This window comes from Acomys minous, assembly GCF_964271855.1.
Source record: "Acomys minous genome assembly, chromosome: 17".
In the NCBI taxonomy this organism is placed as follows: Eukaryota; Metazoa; Chordata; class Mammalia; order Rodentia; family Muridae; genus Acomys; species Acomys minous.
In genome coordinates this window covers 7,916,482-7,935,300 of record NC_140500.1, presented here as the reverse complement: position 1 = coordinate 7,935,300, position 18,819 = coordinate 7,916,482, and the positions used below count along the sequence as shown (strand labels likewise).

Genomic DNA, 18,819 nt, shown 5'->3' with positions numbered 1-18,819 from the left:
TCTCTTCCTGTTTTTTCCAATTTTTTGACAATGAGCATTTATTATATTACTTTTTAAGTTTAAAAAACTTTTAAAAAAATTAACCTTTAATACATGAAGCCCTCTGAAGGAAATATATCCTTGTGGGGCTGGCCTTCAGGTTTCCAGCCTGTCCCTACTCTTCCCATCACTTTGCTCATTCACCAGTGGCCCACTCCTGCATCCTCCACCATGAAACTCTGTACTTTAAGCCATTGTCTGAAATAATCTCTTTTTCCCCTAACTTCCTTCTTGTCTGGTATTTGGTTACAGCAATGAGAACAGGAACTTAGTTCATCAAGAAACACACTGTAGAGACCAAGCCAACACAATTTTCAGTTCAGGGCCTGAGCACTTGACTCTCCCCCCACCTCTGCCCTCCCTAGAGTTTCCAGGGAGAGCCACAAACACATAGCTAGTAACTGTTCCTAGGATCTTGCTCCCAGGGCCATCTAATCAGAGCTACAGGTCACAGTGACCAGAACAAACAAAAAAATTCCTCCTACGGTCTGGCCCTGGTCCCCTTGCTTATCCCTGATCTTGCAGCCTATCAACTTAAAGGTCACCCTGTTAGCCAATCAAGTTTGTACTAATCGCTGTTGCTGAAGTCTGCTTCTCTAAAGGGTATGAAAAAGACACTGCTTTTGCTGCTTGGGGTCTCCTCTTTCCCAAAGGCAGGCAGACTCCATTGCAACAAATCAATAAAAGCCTCTTGCATTTGCATGGATCTCGGACTTTGTCTCTCATTGGGGCTTCCAGGAAAAGACTCTCCTAACATGAGTCTTACAAGACGTAACAAATGTAAATAGTTACATATTGCTAGTAGTTAGAAACAGTCTTCTATTCCAGCCTCTGCTGGTCATTGGATAACAGGACTGCACACATGGAATAACAGTGAAACCCTCTGCTGGTCCTGTGCTAGTGATGGAAGAAGAGAAAACAATGCACCAGAAATATTACTAAACCCTGCAACATCCATGAGAGAAGCAAGCCAGTTCCACAACAGCACTAGTAGAAAAGCAGCATGGTTAGCCTATAAAACCTAGATCTCTCCCTCCCTTCCTCCCTCCATCCCTTCCTTCCTCTCTTCATCCCTCTCTCCTTTTGTCTCCCTCTTTCTCTTCCTCCCCCCCACCACCTCTCTCTCTGTGTATGTGTCTCTGTGTATTTTAATAAAAATTATTTTAGTTGTAGAAAATTATAAACAATTGTAAAGCAGAAAATTTAGCACCTATGGGTTGTCTCAGCAGGTACCAGCATTTACAGACAAGCCTGCGACCCTGAGTTCTATTCCTGGGAACCAGACACTGGGAGGAGCGGGATGATTACTTTGGGTCACACATATGTCATATATGTGCCACTAATATAAATGCCCACAAACAAAGGCAGATAAATAAATACATAATAAATCAATATAAAAAGGTAAAGTAACTAAAAGTTTAGTCAAAGAATAAACATGTCAGATTTACCATATTGAAAAATATGGTAGGCACTGCCAGGTGAGATCCAAAACCATAGCACTGATCTAATTAAAACAGCATCTCTTGAGCACAAAGACAAACAGGGTGCTGAGACAAGGCTGGATTCAACCAGATCCAGGACTGATGGGCACATAATATGTAAATATAACTCAACATGAAAAGGAAAGCTCATTAATAAATGATCTTGTCCTTACATATAGGCCCCCTCTGGCAAAATAAGAAGAGAAAGCCCTGGCCAATGTGATGCTCTGCAGTTCCAGTGGTTGGTAGTGAGCAGCCATGTGGATGCTTGGAACCAAATCCTGGTCATTGGAAAGAGCCTCCTGTGCTTTTCTGAATAATCTCCCCACACCGTATGAATCACTTTGAAAGCTCTTTTATTTATAGTAGGGATTCAAGCTGCAATGTTCTTTGAAAAATTCTAGAAAGGATTAATTAACACAAACCTGCATGTGTGCTTAATAAAGATTATGAAATATTGAGAGTAGGTTCTCCAAGATAGTAGCATCATGGACCGTGTTTAGAAGAAGCTCCAGTAAACTATTCAGGGAATGTCATGGAATTCTTAACCAGGAACACCAAGCTCCCTACTGCACTACAGCAGGAGTACTCTACAGTTTGAAAGGATCAAAACACAGAAAACCTGAGTGCCTCTGAACATAGGAGGAGCGCAGATGCTCTTGGACCATAGCTGCAACAGTGGCAGCTGAGGTTGGCAGCTGGGAACCCTCCAGCAGAGGCAATTGGCATGGTGACCAGTGGGAGAGGGGACTCAGTGCAATATTTGGGCCCTGTGACCCAAGCGCAACTTGGTACACGGCTCGTGCTCTGAGACCCAAACTGGATTCAATGAGCAGTTAGGCCCCTGAGACTCTAGGTGAGCTCAGCACGCAGTTTGGGCCCAGAGTCCCTGGCTGAATTTGGCATGTGGTTTGGGTCCAGAGAACCTAGCTGAACTTGGCTGGCAATTTGGTCCCAGAGACTCTGCCTGAGCTTGGTGTGTGGTTTGGGCCCAGTGACCCAAACAGGACTTAGTGCGTGGTTCGGCCCCTGACACCCTGGCTAAGCTCAGTGCATGGTTCAGCCCCTGAGACTCTAGCTGAGCTCAGTGATCAGTCTGGGCCCAGAGACTCCAGCTGAATTCAGCACAGGGTTTGGGCCCAGAGAACCTAGCTGAACATGATGGGAAGTTTGGGTCCAGAGACTCTAGTTGGACTTAGAATTTGATCCGGGCCCTGAGACTCTAGCTGAACTTGGTGAGCTTAGTGTATAGTTTGGGCCCAAGACTCTGGTTCGACACAGAGCTAACTGGACTAAATGCATGGATTGGGCCCGGAGACCCACTGGGGTCCAGAGGTGAGAACTAGACTCAACGTTTATGTTGGGTCCATAGATGATAACTGGACTCAGTGTGTGTGTGGTTTGGGCCCCATGACACTAACCTGTACTATGCGAGCAGTCTGGGTCAGGAAATGCTGCCGGAAACCACAGACCAGAGGAGCATCAGAGTTCCAGAACTAAGGAAATCTCAAGGAGACAGGGAGTAGAGTGGCCATCAGAACCCCTGTGACCTGAACTGTGTCAATCCCTAGAGTGCTCCAGTGCCACATGGGGACCCAGAAGGCTATGGACACTTTGGCCTGACCCAGAATGCATTCTGAGACTCAGGATAATTACAGAATCCACAGTACAGGGGAGCTGGGGATCACTGGCTGTGAGAGACCCAAACTACAGGGATGGCTTCCTGCCATCCAGACCAGTAAAGCATTGGAGCTTCTGGCCTAGGGAAATAATGAGAAAATGGACGAATCTTTCCTCAGACTCCCTCCATTCAACTCCAGAAGCTACCTCCCCAAAACATAGAAGGCAAGATGACTAAAGGACAGAGTAAAATCATACGCAAAAACAAAACAAAACAATATGGTGTCTCCAAATCCCAGCTATCCCAAAGAAAACAACACAGAGAACCCACACATAATGGAAATATAAGAAAATGACCTAAAATCCTTAGTAATGAGGATGATAATGGAGAAAACAAATAAAATTCATAATCAAATGCAGGAAGACACAGCCAGCAAGGAAGACATAAAAGAGGCCTATAGAGAGGCATGGGAACAAATTCAGGAAAATACAAACAACCAGATGAAGAAAACCAAATACAGAACACCAAATTAAAAAAAAAAAAAACTTCCTGTCACATAATATTCAAAACACAAAATATACAGAACAAAGAAAAATATTAAAAGCTGAAAGAGAAAGAGCCAAATAACAATGGCACACCTATAGAATACACCAAACTACTCAGCAGAGACCGTAAAAGACAGAAGGGCCTGGTCAGAGGTCCTACAAACCCTAAGAGACCACAGATGCCAGGCCAGGTTACTTTACCCAGCAAAACTATAAATAACTATAGATGGAGAAAACAAAATATTCCATGGCAAAAACAAATTCAAACAGTACCTATCCATAAATCTAGCTTTACAGAAGGTTCTAGAAAGGAAACTTCACCCAAAAGGGATAAGCTACAACCAAAACTACACAGGAAATAGATAACTACACCATCGCAAAAACAGAACCACACAAATACCCTACTAGAACTAACATAAAAATTAAGACTCTTAACAGTCACTGGTCATTAATATCTCTCAACATCAATGGTCTCAATTCTCCAATAAAAAGACACAGACTAACTGAATGATGCATAAACAAGATCCAACATCTTCTGCATTCAAGAAACACATCTAACCCATAAAGATAGACATTACCTCAGGGTAAAAGACCGGAAAAAATATTCCAAGTAAATGATCACAAGAAGCAAGCAAATATAGCCATTTTAATGTCTAACAAAATAGACTTTCAACCAAAATTAATCAAAAGGAATGAGGAAGGACATTTCATACTTATCAAAGGCAAAGTCAACCAAAATGACATTACAATTTTGAACATCTATGCTCCCAATACAAAGGCATCCACATTTGTAAAAGATCTATTAATTAAGCTTAAATCACACACTGATCCCCCACACAGTAATAGTGGGAGACTTCAACACCCCACTCTCACTGAATGATACGTCATTGAAACAGAAACTAAGCTGAGAAATAACATCACTAACCAATGCCATGAATCAAATGGACTTAACAGATATCTACAGAAGTTTTCACCCAAACAAAAAGGAATATACCTTCTTCTATGCACCCCATGGAACCTTCTCCAAAATTGATCACATCGTAGGTCACAAAGTAAGCCTCAACAGATACAAGAGGACTAAAATAATACCTTGTATCATATCAGATCAACATGATCTTAGGCTACACTTCAACAACAACAGAACTAACAAAAAGCCTACACATACAAAAAAAACTAAACAACTCTCTACTTAATGACACCTGGGTCAGGGAAGAAATAAGAAAGAAATTGAAGACTTCTTGAAATTCAATGAAAATGAAGAAAAAACATACCCAAATTTGTGGGATACATCAAAAGCAGTGGTTAGAGGAAAATTCATAACACTAAGTGCCTTTAAAAAGAAATTGAAAACATCCCACATAAGCAACTTAATGACACAGCTAGAAACCCTAGAAAAAATAGAAGCAGAAACACTCAAGAGGAGTAGACGGCTGGAAATAATCAAACTCAGGGTTGAAATCAATAAATTAGAAACAAAGAGAACAGTCCAAAGAATCAACAAAACCAAGAGCTAGTTCTTTGAGAAAATCAACAAGATAGACAAACCGTTAGCCAAACTACCTAAAAGGCAGACAGACAGTACACAAATCAACAAAATCAGAAATGAAAAGGGAGACATAACAACAGACACTGAAGAAATACAAAGAATCATAAGATCCTACTTTGAAGGCATATATGCCAAAAAAAATTGAAAATCTAAGGGAAATGGACAATTTCTTCATCGATTCCACTTGCTAAAATTGAGTGAAGAACAGATAAACAAGCTAAATAGTCCAATTTCTCCTGTAGAAATAGAAGCAATTATTGATAGTCTCCCAACCAAAAAAAGCCCAGGGCCAGATGGTTTCAGTGCAGAACTCTACCAGACCTGCGAGGATATGCTAATATTGATACTCTTCAAACTACTCCAAAAGACAGAAATGGATGGACCATTACCAAATTCATTCTATGAGGCCATAGTCACATTGATTCCTAAACCTCACAAAGACCCATCAAAGAAAGAGAATTTCAGACCAATTTCTCTTATGAACATTAATGCAAAAATACTCAATAAAATACTTGCAAAACGAATATAAGAACACATCAATGATATCATTTACCATGACCAGGTAGGCTTCATTCAAGGCATGCAGGGATGGTTTAATATACAGAAATCCAACAATCCACCATATAAACAAACTGGAAAAAAACCACATGATCATCTCCTTAGATGCAGAGAAAGCATTTGATAAAATCCAACACCCATTCATGTTTAAAGTTTTGGAAAGATCAGGCATACAAGGCACATACCTCAACATAATAAAGGCTATATACAGCAAGCCAATAGCCAAAATCAAATTACATGGAGAGATACTCAAGGAAATTCCTCTAAAATTGGGAACAAGGCAACACTGCCCACTCTCTCCATATCTCTTCAATATAGTACTGGAAGTTGTAGCCAGAGCAATAAGACAACATAAGGAGATCAAGGGTATCCAAATGAGAAAGGAGGAAGTCAAACTTTCCCTCTTTGCAGATGATATGATAGTGTACATAAGTGACCCCCAAAATTCCACCAGAGAACTCCTACAGCTGATAAACACCTTCAGCAAATTGACTGGATAAAAAAATAAAGTCAAAAAGTCAGTAGCCTTCCTATATACAAATGACAATCATGCAGAGGAAGAAATTAGGAAAAACTACACCCTTCACATTAGCCACAAGCAATATAAATATTTAGGAGTTACTCTAACCAAGCAAATAAAGGACTTGTTTGAAAAAAATTTCAAAACTCTGAAGAAGGAGCTTGAATATGACATTAGAAGATGGAAAGATCTCTCTTGTTGATACATCAAGAGAATTAACATAGTAAAAATGGCCATCTTACCAAAAGCAATTTTACAGATTCAATGCAATTCCTATCAAAATACCTACACAATTTTTAAAAGACATTGAAAGATCAATTCTCAAGTTCATATGGAAGAAAACCCAGAATAGCTAAAAACAATCTTGTACAATAAAAGATCCTCCAGAGGAATCTCCATACCTGATCTCAAGCTTTACTCAAACTGTCCAACAAGAGAAATCAAATAATACTTTGGATTTGTTTTAACCTGACTAAATGTAGTGCAACAGATAAGGAGGGATAGTCTACCTATTTAAAAATCTCAGCTAATAAATGATAAACAAATCATGTAACTCATCCATCTCTATTTTCCATTCTCAGTTGCACAGTGCTTTCAGGCAATCATTGGCAAAGTCTGTGGAAACCTGTAACTATTAATTGCAGTAACAAGTTCTTAGCAGTCAGGGTAATAGTTCTTCTGGGTAATCTCAACCTCTGAACTGATATTGTAGGTCACCTGGTGTGACCGGTTATGAAGCAACATCACATGAGAAGTATCTTTGCCAAAATAAGGAAACCTGAGACCATTCAATTGCCAACATCAAACCACAGTAGAGAGGAAATGAAAGTAAGAAGAGAATACGTTAGATGGTGCTCAGGTAATACTGGAAGGGTGGCTCGGAGGGTCCATGCTTGTTGACCATTGTGAGGACCTGCTTTTCATTGCTAAGGACCTAATGGTGGGAGAGAGTGCTGTGCTTCTGACTTCCACATGCACACTGTAGTTTTGAATATGTACACATACGTGCACTAAGTAATAAATAAATAAGGAAGGAATCAAACTCTGTGTGCCTACGTACAATGAGGTGTCTCTAACTTCTGATATTTAGATATAAAATTGTTGATTTTACACTTTTGCTGTTTCCTTGGATCATTATAAATTACACTTGTTGTCTTTTTAAATATCTATTTTTTTTATCCTTGAGCACTTCATACATTCATACAATATGCTTTGATCAAATCCATCCTCCACTCCCTCCCCCCCTCCTTCTCCTCCCAGACTACCCCTCATGTCATGTACTACCTCCTAAATACCTGTACTCCTTTAAAAAAAATCCACCGAGTCGAGTTAGCTTTCCCTTTTATGTACTTTTAAAAATACTTCTCACTGTGGTATTACAAAATATGTCTTAGTGTCCTTGGTTATAACTCTTCCATAAATTATTGTTTTATTGATACACTTAATTGTTGAAATTTTCACTTTTATTCACAATAATAGAAACTCCAAACTGCTACTGCCCCTGATGCACCATTAACCACACAAAGGCACACAGACTGTGATTTGCTAATATTTACACACATGTTAATGTGATGGTGGCCCACCTCCTCTGGTTGCCTATGAAACACTTTTCATCTACAGGATGGAAATTAATGGCAGAGCCTGTCTGGGGACAGAGCTAAGAAAGTCAGGGATAGATAAGAGCCAGATTGCAAGTTACCCAGCGATGCATACAGGCTTGGGCTGTGGTTCCTGAAGCTTCTGGCTGTCAAAGAATTTTCTGGCACTGCTGACACCTACCACTGTAAGGTTAAGGACATGCTGTGCTTGGGAAGATATTACTTAGTAAAAGAAAAGCAATCTTAGTGTTACCTGTAGCACTTATTTCAGCAATGAGTAAAAGAATAGTATATTATAAATTCTCAGGGTTTTTTAAAAGTGAAATTCAGTATTTTTTAACTATTTCAGTGTTGACAAGCATCAGTAAAATAACAGAGATCCTTGTAAAAATATATTTTGAATTTTCTTTTGAGGCTCTAATGTTAAATTCCATTAATCACAACTGAAGGAAGTAGCTTGACTTCAATGCTCTCTCTTTTCAGGGAACTTGAGAGTGATGTGCATCTCAAAGCTGCCAGCTGCCCTCCTCATCCTCTCTATGACACTAAACCACTTGAAAGCTACACCTGTGGGAAGGTTGGTACCCTGAGGATCCTTACTTCTTTTGAAAAGTGTGAGGAAATTAAATTTCAGCACTGCTGCATAACTAACAGCCCTTAAATCAGAAAAGACAGAGATTATAGCAATTAATTCAACTTTCTGGGCAGAGTTGCCCCGTGTCATCCATGAATGAGTCTCTTGATCTATTATTTTACAGATGTTCCAGTAGATGAGCCATTGGTAAAAACTATGGGAGGCAGCTGTGGTAAGGTTTCCTGAGACACCCTTGACGGGAAAATTGTTGGGTGTGATTTTAGGAAGTCTAAAATAGGATGTATTAGATGACGATGTAGTATTTGTCCTGTAAAATTAATTAAGCATATATATCATGATTCATCATGCATAAGAAGGTGATTTAGCACTCGGGAGGCAGAGACAGGGAGATCGCTGTGGGTTCAATGTCAGCCTGGTCTACAAAGGTGAGTCTAGGACAGCCAGGATTGTTACACAGAGAAATTCTCCCTCAAAAAAACTTTTTTTGAAAATAGGTGATTTGCTGGGTGTGGTGGCACACGCCTTTAATCCCAGCACTCAGGAGGCAGAGGCAGGTGGATTACTGTGACTTCAAGGCCAATTTGGTCTACAAATTGAGTCCAGAACAGCCAGGGCTACACAGAGAAACCCCGTCTTGAAAAGAAAAAAGAAAAAAAGAAAAGAAAAAAAGAAAAGAAAAAAAGGTGATTGATTTAGCTTTTGGCAGTATAAGGAATAATAATAATAGAAACATTTTAACCAGATGTTTCCTTACTTTGAGTTCTCCCTTTAAGGATTAAAGAGGCAACTAAAGAGGGATATAAAGTAAGAATTTTTCTAGCTGTCACAGTTAAATGAATCCATTCAAGTGGCCCATTTTGCCAGGGGCATCCCAAGATTGTCTATAATTAATTCACTCTAATTGTTGGCTTGAAATCTCTTTTTGTACTAATTGCAGAGCTTGTTTTGCTTTCTAAGGGAGAGAGCAACAAGGAGAGTTCCCTCCTAAGCATGTCAAACAAAGAATTAAGCTCAGTAATGGCCATCTTTTAATAGGATGAATCCAATTTGTATCCCTTAAATGTATCTGAAAATCATTTAACATTGTTAAATGTTAAATCTAGCCTTAATTCTAAAGGCTGGTGAGTCACTGTTTATGTCCTTAAAATATGACTCGAATAATTAAATGGAAGTTGTGCCTGCAACTTTTCTGGGGCCAACTTAAGCCCATAGGCTGACAACTGAAAAATCAGTTGTTGTAATACATCTTCTAGGTAGCCGCTGTCTTTGTGAGACATGAGGATATCATTAATAAAGTGAACCAAATAAGCCTGTGAGTATTAATCTCTAATTTTTGTAAAGCCATATTTATAAATTTTTGATAAAGGCTAAGACTATTTGAGGCATTTTTTTTTCAAATTTCCAGGTAATGGAGTCAACAGCTGTTTCAATAGTGGGCCATAGAAAAATATTTTTTTATCAAATCCTAATACTTGTCTATTTTGATTTTGCTTAGGTTGTGTGGGTTCTGTGATACCATAACTATTTTTTCCCTAGTCCCTTATTGGGATCAAATTTCATTTTTATCATTTGAGTAGCAACTTTATCATTTGGACTTATCAAAAGAACTCCCATCTGTTTCAAAATGTCTCTTTTACATAATGTGTAAGACAGAGATGGAATCACATAGGGACAAAAGAAAGCAGAAGATTCTTCATCTGACCATGTTAAAATCTGAGCATTTTCTGCCACATTGGCACTTTTTCCTAAGCCAATTAAAGTGGATGGGGTATTTTAAGTTTGCAAAGAGGATGGCAAATTTTTTTCCAGCAAAACAGGACACATCAGTCCTTGTATCTATGATCAGCATTAATGAACCTCCTTATGGGATTGGCTTCAAATGTGGCAAACAAGCTACTGGGAAAAATGTTCTTGTTTCTGCCACAGACAGAATTCTGCCTAAAAATGGGCGAGCTTAGATGCAGACAGAGTCAACGGCCAAACTCTGCTAAGACAGGGTAAGCAAGTCCTCAATAATCCCTGCCTTGCAAATAAGTCTGTCAGAGATTGCACTAGAAGGCCAAAGATGATGCTCCAACATTATAGAGAGTGTTGGGTGACTGTTCAGGAAGTAAACTGTCTCAGTCATTTTTTTTTTCAGTTTGGAAGCTGCTAACCTCCACTTCTGGTTCACCCAGGTATTTAAATCCCTTCTCAAGTCTCTGATGAAGTTGAAGACCAGATAGTTTAGTCTTACAATTAAGCTTAGTTGGTGAGGGGTTAAGATATTTTTAGTTCAAGATACATATTTTAAGTTAATAGAGATGAGATATGATAGATATTGATTTTCATTCAGAAATTTAGATCCGACATGATAGGAAAGATACTTTCTTAAAGTTTGACAAATAAAAATAGCCAAATGACTGTGAATGTAACATTTATACAATTCCTGATTGCCTCGTGGTTCTTCCTGCTGCATGTAGTTTATTTTATTCATATGTAACAATATTTGTATCTATTAAACGAATTTTAAAAATTTTACAGAGCAATTGTGCAACTCTCTATCCTTGAAGCATAACTTTGATCTCTCCTGTACAATCTGAAGCAATTACCCTTGGACTGACCTCAATTCCTTATACTGAGGTAGAGATTCTTCCAAGAATAAAATCCCAGAGACAGAGTGAGGAAACCTCCCAGTGTGTACAAGTTATGGTAGAATCTGAGGTTAATATTTCTGGGATGGTGTAACTGAGGTCCAATCCTACACTTCCTGGGGTAGTGTGAAGGAGTTGTTGGACACTTTGTGGTTGAGAAAATGGTTTTGTGAGACCCCTATAATTTGAGGGACCTGGGGTTGGCCCAATACCCAGTTTCCCAGCAGGCGTACTGGGATCATATTCCTCTCATTAGCAGAGCTAGGTCTTTCTCCTTGAGTCCTTATAGAAAGGAGCAATGTTGCATCCTTATGATATTTGGAATAGCACTATCTTATCCAGTGAAGGCCCTTTCGACATCTAGGACATGTTGTTTTGGGCTTATTAATGAAAGTTATATTTGTCTATGGCATTCTGCTAGAGCTCAGGGCTGTCCCTCAAGTGTGAATCCTTTTTTCTCTCTCTCTCTCTCTCTCTCTCTCTCTTTCTTTATACAGTCTCTTAGTAAGATGACCTCATTGGTCACACTAAAAACATGCTTTTTCCCTCCTTTGTTGGGCATAGTTTTCCTGACCTTTTAAATATTAACTCCTTGTAAATAGGAAGGGATGATCTCAGAACATACTCTAACAAGTTGATTAAGATCTCCTGATTTCCTAATTAGTCTTTTCTGGCAAGCAGAGTTTTGCATTCTCAAAAGTGAGCTGTTTAATAATAATTTGCACAGCTTCATCTTGAGGAACTGTTTTCTTCACAGGGATATTTTCATCAGCAGGGATAAGAAAACTTTGAAAGGTGCATCAGCCCTTTGTCTAATATTAATTAACGCTGTTGTCTTAACATCAGTGGAAGGGGGCCTTCTCGGTGCTGCTACAGTGGTAGCTGAATATTTGGTGAGACCCTGTCCAGTAAGATGTGGTTGATCTTTAACTAGAATCCAGACTCCACTTCCCATTAGCATATCCAGAGTCATCCTAGTCCCTCTCCTGCCAACTTTATTTGTAAGGTAGTTTCCTTTCTTGCTAATTCATATGGAGCCGTCGATCTACTGCTCAAGCTTTCCATTAAAGTAATTGTATGTGGATAGGTGGGTCCATAATTTCAAATAGCCTGCTTAAGTTTCTTTTTAAAGCTTATAGGGTAAACTCCCATGAAGGTTTCTCATCCCTTTCATCATCAAAAATAACTGGTTAGTAGCCAATCATTTCTCTTAATGATTAGCTTCTTTAAGAGTTTCTCTAGTTCCTAGTAAAAAAAAAAAACAAAAAACAAAAAAAAAAAAAAAAAAACAGGGATTATACCCTTTTTAGACTCATTAGCCTGGGACTGGGATTTAGATATCAAAAGAGATCAATCTCAATTATGGAGTTTTGTGGCCTCTTCCTCTTAATATGTCTCCTTCTTGGGAGAGAGTAGAGCACCCTCATCTTCATCCTCATTGTTTTCACTCTAGATCTTAGAAGTTTTGTGAGAAATGGCATATAGTGGGGGACCTATGTTTAGTCTTTGAACTAATGGTGAAGTAGTTTCTCTTTTGACTTTTGACTTTTCCTGCAGAGGAGCAGGGCTAGGTTTCCTTCTCTTGTTGCTTGGCAGCATCTAAAGCTTGCCTAAAATGGCTCCTACTGTATCCCAGGTTTCTAAATCCAAAGTCTCATGTGCAGGATCCAAGGAATATATTTCTGTGCAAATTTTAAGAAAGCAGTTGATTGGGAAGTGCTAACTTTGATTCCCCTTTTTGTTAAAGTATGCTGTATTATATCTATAAAGAGTCTTTTTCCTTTAGACTCCTTATGGCCAATGACTTATTAATAGCTCTTGTCTTTTTGCCTGTCTCTATCTGGTCCATTTCTTACCTAGGGGCAGCAGGAAGCCGTGGGTGAAGTCCTATCCTTATCACAAGTAGACTTATTTATAGTTCTTGCCTTTTCACCTCTCTCTACCTGCTCTATTTATTACCTAAGGGCTTGTGAAGCACTTCGGTGAAGTCCTATTCTTGCCTCATGTAGGCTTACCTCTATGAGTCTCTGTTGGGGGTGGAGTGGGGTCTCTGTTCAGTTACCAGATGAGAGAGGGTGGCCTTTCCATGGGCCATGCCCAGCATAAAGAGGAGAGTGAAGAGTGTTTGCTGACAGGGTACCCATCAGAGAGGATAAGGAGTCAACGAGGAGAGGGAGTGAGTCACACACAGCGGTCAAGGGAATTTACCAGCTCTGACTGTTTAGCAATCAGTCCTCTAAGGTACCTCTGACTTCTCATAATCAAACTATTTCTGAAGCAGTTAGGTTTTTTATAAACATTTCACAGAACAGAGACAGAAAAATGATTATCCAAGTGGTGTAGAGTATCTGTTTGATTTTTCATTACATGCCCAGGGTTATAAGTTTAGTTACAATTAGAAAACACAAACAGAAAAGGTTTATTATTATTATTATTATTATTATTATTATTATTATTATTATTATTATTATTATCATCATCATCATCATCATCATCATCATCATCATCATCATCATCCAAATGACTCCAATTTAAGGAATGTTTCCTCCAAATCAAACACATTTAACATATGACAGCCTGCTTATAGGCTGGCAATGTTTGTAGTTTGAGAGCACTTCAGAAAAACAGAAAATATATGAACCAGTCTTTTTATGAATAGCAAATACCAATACCTAACTCCTTTTACTATATGTATCATCATCTATGTTATAAAGTAAGAAAGATTTATATTAGTCAATACACATTACTACCTGAATTCTATTCCTGCAGGGGTGTATCCCTGTATGACCCCATATCTTAAATCAACCTTTTTAGAGACCTTTAAACCTATAATAAAAGGATGCTTTGAATCCGTTACCTATTCTCCTTGCAAGTCAGGATTTGTTATTTGTCTTTACCCTACACCAATATACTGTTTGAGTTTGCTTAGGGAGAGATACTGTGAGAAGATTCCTGGAGTAATAGCATCATCTTGCTGTGTATTTATCTGTGCTCAGTGATCTCCAGGGTACAAGGGAGACTTACAAATAGTGAACAGAGAAAGTTAATTTGGGGATTTTCCTAAAAAGACTCAGACATAATTTTTCTCAGGAAAAGACATAAATTGAATCATAATGCATAAAATCCCCAATAGTGTAACATGCAGAAACCAAAACCCAAAACTCAGAGATAGCAAGCCAATCAGCTTTGATTGTGTAATGATTATTAATACTTACTATTTAATTATTACTTTAGTCAAATCAGTGGTTACTCCTTAGCCAGCATTATTCACAAATAAACACACAGAGAGAACAGGATCTATTTACCTAGCCTATAGCAGAACGATGTGCAAGAATTGCTCCATCCTAAACCTCCATGCTGGTGTAGTTCCCTCCCGTTCTGATTCCCACTATATACTTGCTTTTTCCTCATATGCTAGGTCCCGCTCATTCCTCCTGGTGATTACCAGTCTGCTCTCATGGCTCCATTCTTCCTCCCTTCTTGTTCCTCCCCTCACACACCGGATAGCATACCCTATTATCTGTTATTGGTCAGCATTGACCAGTTGGGTTTTATTGGTAACACAGAGAACAAATGGTGACATGTTTACACAAACTTGCAACAGGAGATAGTTAGAGTAAACATCGCAATGCAATGTCCTGATTGATCCAGAGAGTGGGGTTCAGAAATCAACATTTGAATTAACACAGGTAAACTGTACACAGTCCACAAGAACAGTTTACCAGCATTTGATGGAAGTATTTCAAGTAGCTGGGCTGGCTTCATGATTCTTGCCACATTAAATGAATATGGCTGTGCCAATAGCATAATTTGTAATAGCCATTTTACCCTTTCCCAGAATCCTAATGGTTATTTTCAATAATCTTTGCAAGCTCTTATCATCTTTAGATGGAAGATTCCATGGAAGAAGTAATTTTCCGTCTATGAAACAAACAGAAGAACTCTAGCTGTGGTGGTGCTTTCTTGCTATTCAATAAGATCATGTTTTATTTAGAATGACTTAAGTTGCTGTTATTACCTTTAAATCAGTTGTCAAAGTTGGCCCCATAACTCACCTGTGAAGGCCTCTACATTCTGCGCCATCACTGGCAAGAACATCTTCAAAGAGAAATCCACCTGCATTGGTAGTTCATGCTCTTACAATCTTATATCTATCAGTCTTTGTTTCGCAGAGCAATGTCTAATCACAGCTGCATTTTAGAAAAATCCAACTTTACTTAAAATTTAATATCTGGTGTGTGAATACATTTCCAAAACTATTTGAAGCACTAAGCCATTTCTTTAGATATGGTGTTCATGTATGCCATGTCTTCAAAGAACAGATAATATTATTGAGATGATTACAGAAAAAAAATATAGATTTCCCCCAAGTGGTAGCACACATTTGTAATCCCTGCATAAAGAGGGAAGGTAGGAAGATAATGCTAGCCTTAGATTTAAAAGTGGGAACTTACTTCAAAACTGGAAACAAAAACAAAAACAAACCAACATTTGTGCCCCACAGTTGGCTTCTTTTGGCTACTGAGTGTTTCTTTATTGTATATTTACAAAAACAAAGGAAAGAATTGCTCTTTAGTATACTCCTCAAATGCAGACCAATTGGTTCTGTTTGGGAGTCTAGATATTTATTTGGAGAGACAAAGTGGGTCTAATTATTTTTGTAAATTTGGACTCAGTCAAATTGTCTTAATTTGATAAGATCCAACAGTTTTTTTTCTGACCTGCCTTATAGCTCTGAGGGAACCCTGGTGATACTAAGAGCTGAAGACTAGGCCACACAATAGCTGAAGAACCATAGAGGTGGCCAAGTGGAGGGGCTAGAGAGGCCCAAAGAGGATCACTTAACAAGGGAACACTCGGGGGCCCAGCCTCTGGTTGATTTCTATCATTTGAGTTGTGCACTGAGGCTATAAGCCTTATGTTTGTTAAAAAAAAATTATCTTAGCTAGACTACTGGACTTCTGAAGCAGAGGGCTCCAAGTGTGAAATGTCATTGTCTTGTGTTTTCTGCTCTGTGTCATAGGAGGCAAGAGATGAAGGAGGGGAGAAGAGCATCTCTCTCTTGTCCACTACACAGCCGACAAGAGGCACTGCCTGCCCTCCCATGCTCACACATTCAGAGCTGGCTCACCTGCAATCCCCAAATCCAGGCCAGCTATACTATGCTGCCCAGGCTAAGTGCAGGGCTTGCTCTCCTGAGTGCTATAGTAGGTGAGGGAAAGGACAGCTCTTGCGCTCTCTGATGACCTCGAGGCCAGCTCTCTTGTCTGGTGCAAGTGGCAAGGGGTGAGGGGGCCATCTCTTTCCTGGCCTCTGGCACTGCACAACAGATATTGGCATCCCCAAATCTCCCATGCTTACACCCTAGGGTCTGGTGGTTATTTTTGACAAAAATCTCAATAGTTTGATTTTACCAATGAAGATTCCGGAGCCAGATGCTGAGGTGAAAGTCGGCTAGCTCAAGGAGGCAGAAGCATCCAGCTGGCCTTTCTCCTCAGCTCACATCCCCAAAAGCCTGCCCCCTCCTGCTACACCATCCCTAACAAGATTTCTCAAACTGAAAATCCTTCCATTCTCCTTCCTATGTGTCTATCTATCTATCCTCCTGACTTCCTCTTATTCTTTACGGTTTTTTTTCCCTTAATAATCCTTTGTACACTTCCTGTCAACTGGCTGCTTCCTCTGCCTCTTGATCTAGGGTTGGCTTTATTTAATCATGTTTACAATAATCAAGCAAAAAGCTTCCAGATTAAAGGTGTGTGCTAAGGCTGAGCCACACAACTAGAAACAGGTTTTTCCAGGTTTTACACAGACTCTCAGTCTTTACAATGTGATCAAATATTCTGCAACATTTCCCCTATTTGGTGTAAATAAAAGGGAAGATCTTAACTCTAATATGGTAAAATATTTATAATAATGAAGCTATTCCTGCCAAGCTTTCCACAGTGCCAGGTTTGGTTGTATTAGAAAGTTTGGGGATTATGTATTTTTTTGATCTAAAGTTCTTTAATATGTTTGTGTCAGTCTCATATAAACTTAGCAATTTGAATGTCCTGAGCAGATTGTAGTCTGAAGCTGGTTTTGGGGTGGTGTTTGTCACCTTAGTGGCAATCCCAGCTAGACGGAACATAGCAGTCAACCGAAAAGTGTCCACTGTTTGCACAGAACCTGGTGACAGGAGAAGCATGGGGCAGTTTTACCCACTGGTTAAAATAACTACAATCCATGTGGATCCATTGTTTCATAGTCCCATCGTCTTCTTGGAGAGCGCAAGATTTACTGTTAGAAATAGTCATGGTTGACTGTAGAAAACTTAAGCATTTTAAATGCCATATTCAGAAGATCTCGGAAAGGTTTGAGGACCACAATCTATTAAGTACATCCAAGGTACGCAAACTTTTTTCTCAGTTACCTGCTTCAGAGTCAAATCTGAAAACACATACAGGAAGCGACAGGAAGCGTATTTCTAGAATTGGTTAGTTCTCTGTATGAGCACTGGCATCATGAGAGAAAGCTTATATGCACATAATAATCTTACAGATTTTGAGATAATGTTTATACCGAAAATGTTTTAGAGAATGAAATGAAAATCAAAAGACTGTGAGATCAGTGGCAATACAATAGTTCATTTTATTTTTCGATTTTTCCCTCTGTCCAATACCAGGTGACTTGTGACATGCAACAGAGATTCTGTGTTTTTCTTCAACAATTATCCATAGGTTTAGAGATGGAGAGAGCCATGTTCCAACCCCAAGTCCAACTTTCAGTTTTTAATTGAGTTGGAGCCACATAAAGATCGTTTTGTCATTTGTATCCTCCTGTTCCTCTCTCCCTCCCGCTTTCACCCTGTAGGGGGCAGCAGAGACAAGCATTTGAGACTCCTCCACGAGCAGGTCATCCTGATGGTGGGAAGAAAATAGGAAGCTCATCAGAGTCAGTCCTGCTTTCCATGTAACTGTGGAGAATGTCCTGTCCATCGGGTAGATAAGAGTCGGAGTTTGATGGTTACTACTTGTATTGTCCTTGGTTAGTGCAATAGTTTGAGCAGACGGTCCCGGGCCCTGATCCACCCGTCAAGATGTTCTTCTTGTAGGCTTCTAGGACCCTCTGGGTCCTTTTATTTCCTCATCTCTTATATTTCTCTTACCTAGAGTCCCAGAAGGATGTCCTCCCATCTGTCCCAATCTCCTGGTAAGTGAATATATTTGACCACCTCCCCTTGGGGGGGGAGACCTGATGGCACTCAAAGAAAGAATAAGCAGGCTACCAAGATGAGACTTGATAGCCTATGACCACATAGTGGCAGAGGAGGTGCCCCTCGGTCCTTGGGGAGGGGAATAGGGTGAAAGCGGGAGGGAGGGAGGAACAGGAGGATACAAGTGATGGAATAATAATTTAGTTGTAATCTGAATAAATTAATTAAATTTAAAAAAACTTTCCAGGAAAAAAATTAAATTAAATTAAAAGAAAAAACTAGGAAACACACACCAGAACTGTCCGCTCACTGGCCCACATCCGGTGGATGTCCTGAGGGAAGGGGCAACTGCTTAGGCAAGATGGTGGCTTGGGTGCCAGCGCTAGAGCAGGACCCTGAGCTGGGATTTCGGGTCATTCAACTGGAGGCGGGAGATACCACTTGGCCAATTCACTATTTTTTCCTTGGAACGTTTTCTCTTGATGGTC

At 39.6% G+C, this 18,819-nt stretch overlaps 1 protein-coding gene across 1 annotated transcript in view; it reads left to right on the top strand.

The window, feature by feature from the left end:
• IAPP (islet amyloid polypeptide) overlaps positions 1 to 18,819 on the top strand; it is a gene marked incomplete at its 5' end in the record, with an annotated part of 432,665 nt that overhangs the window by 149,158 nt on the left and 264,688 nt on the right. The window lies entirely within an intron of this gene.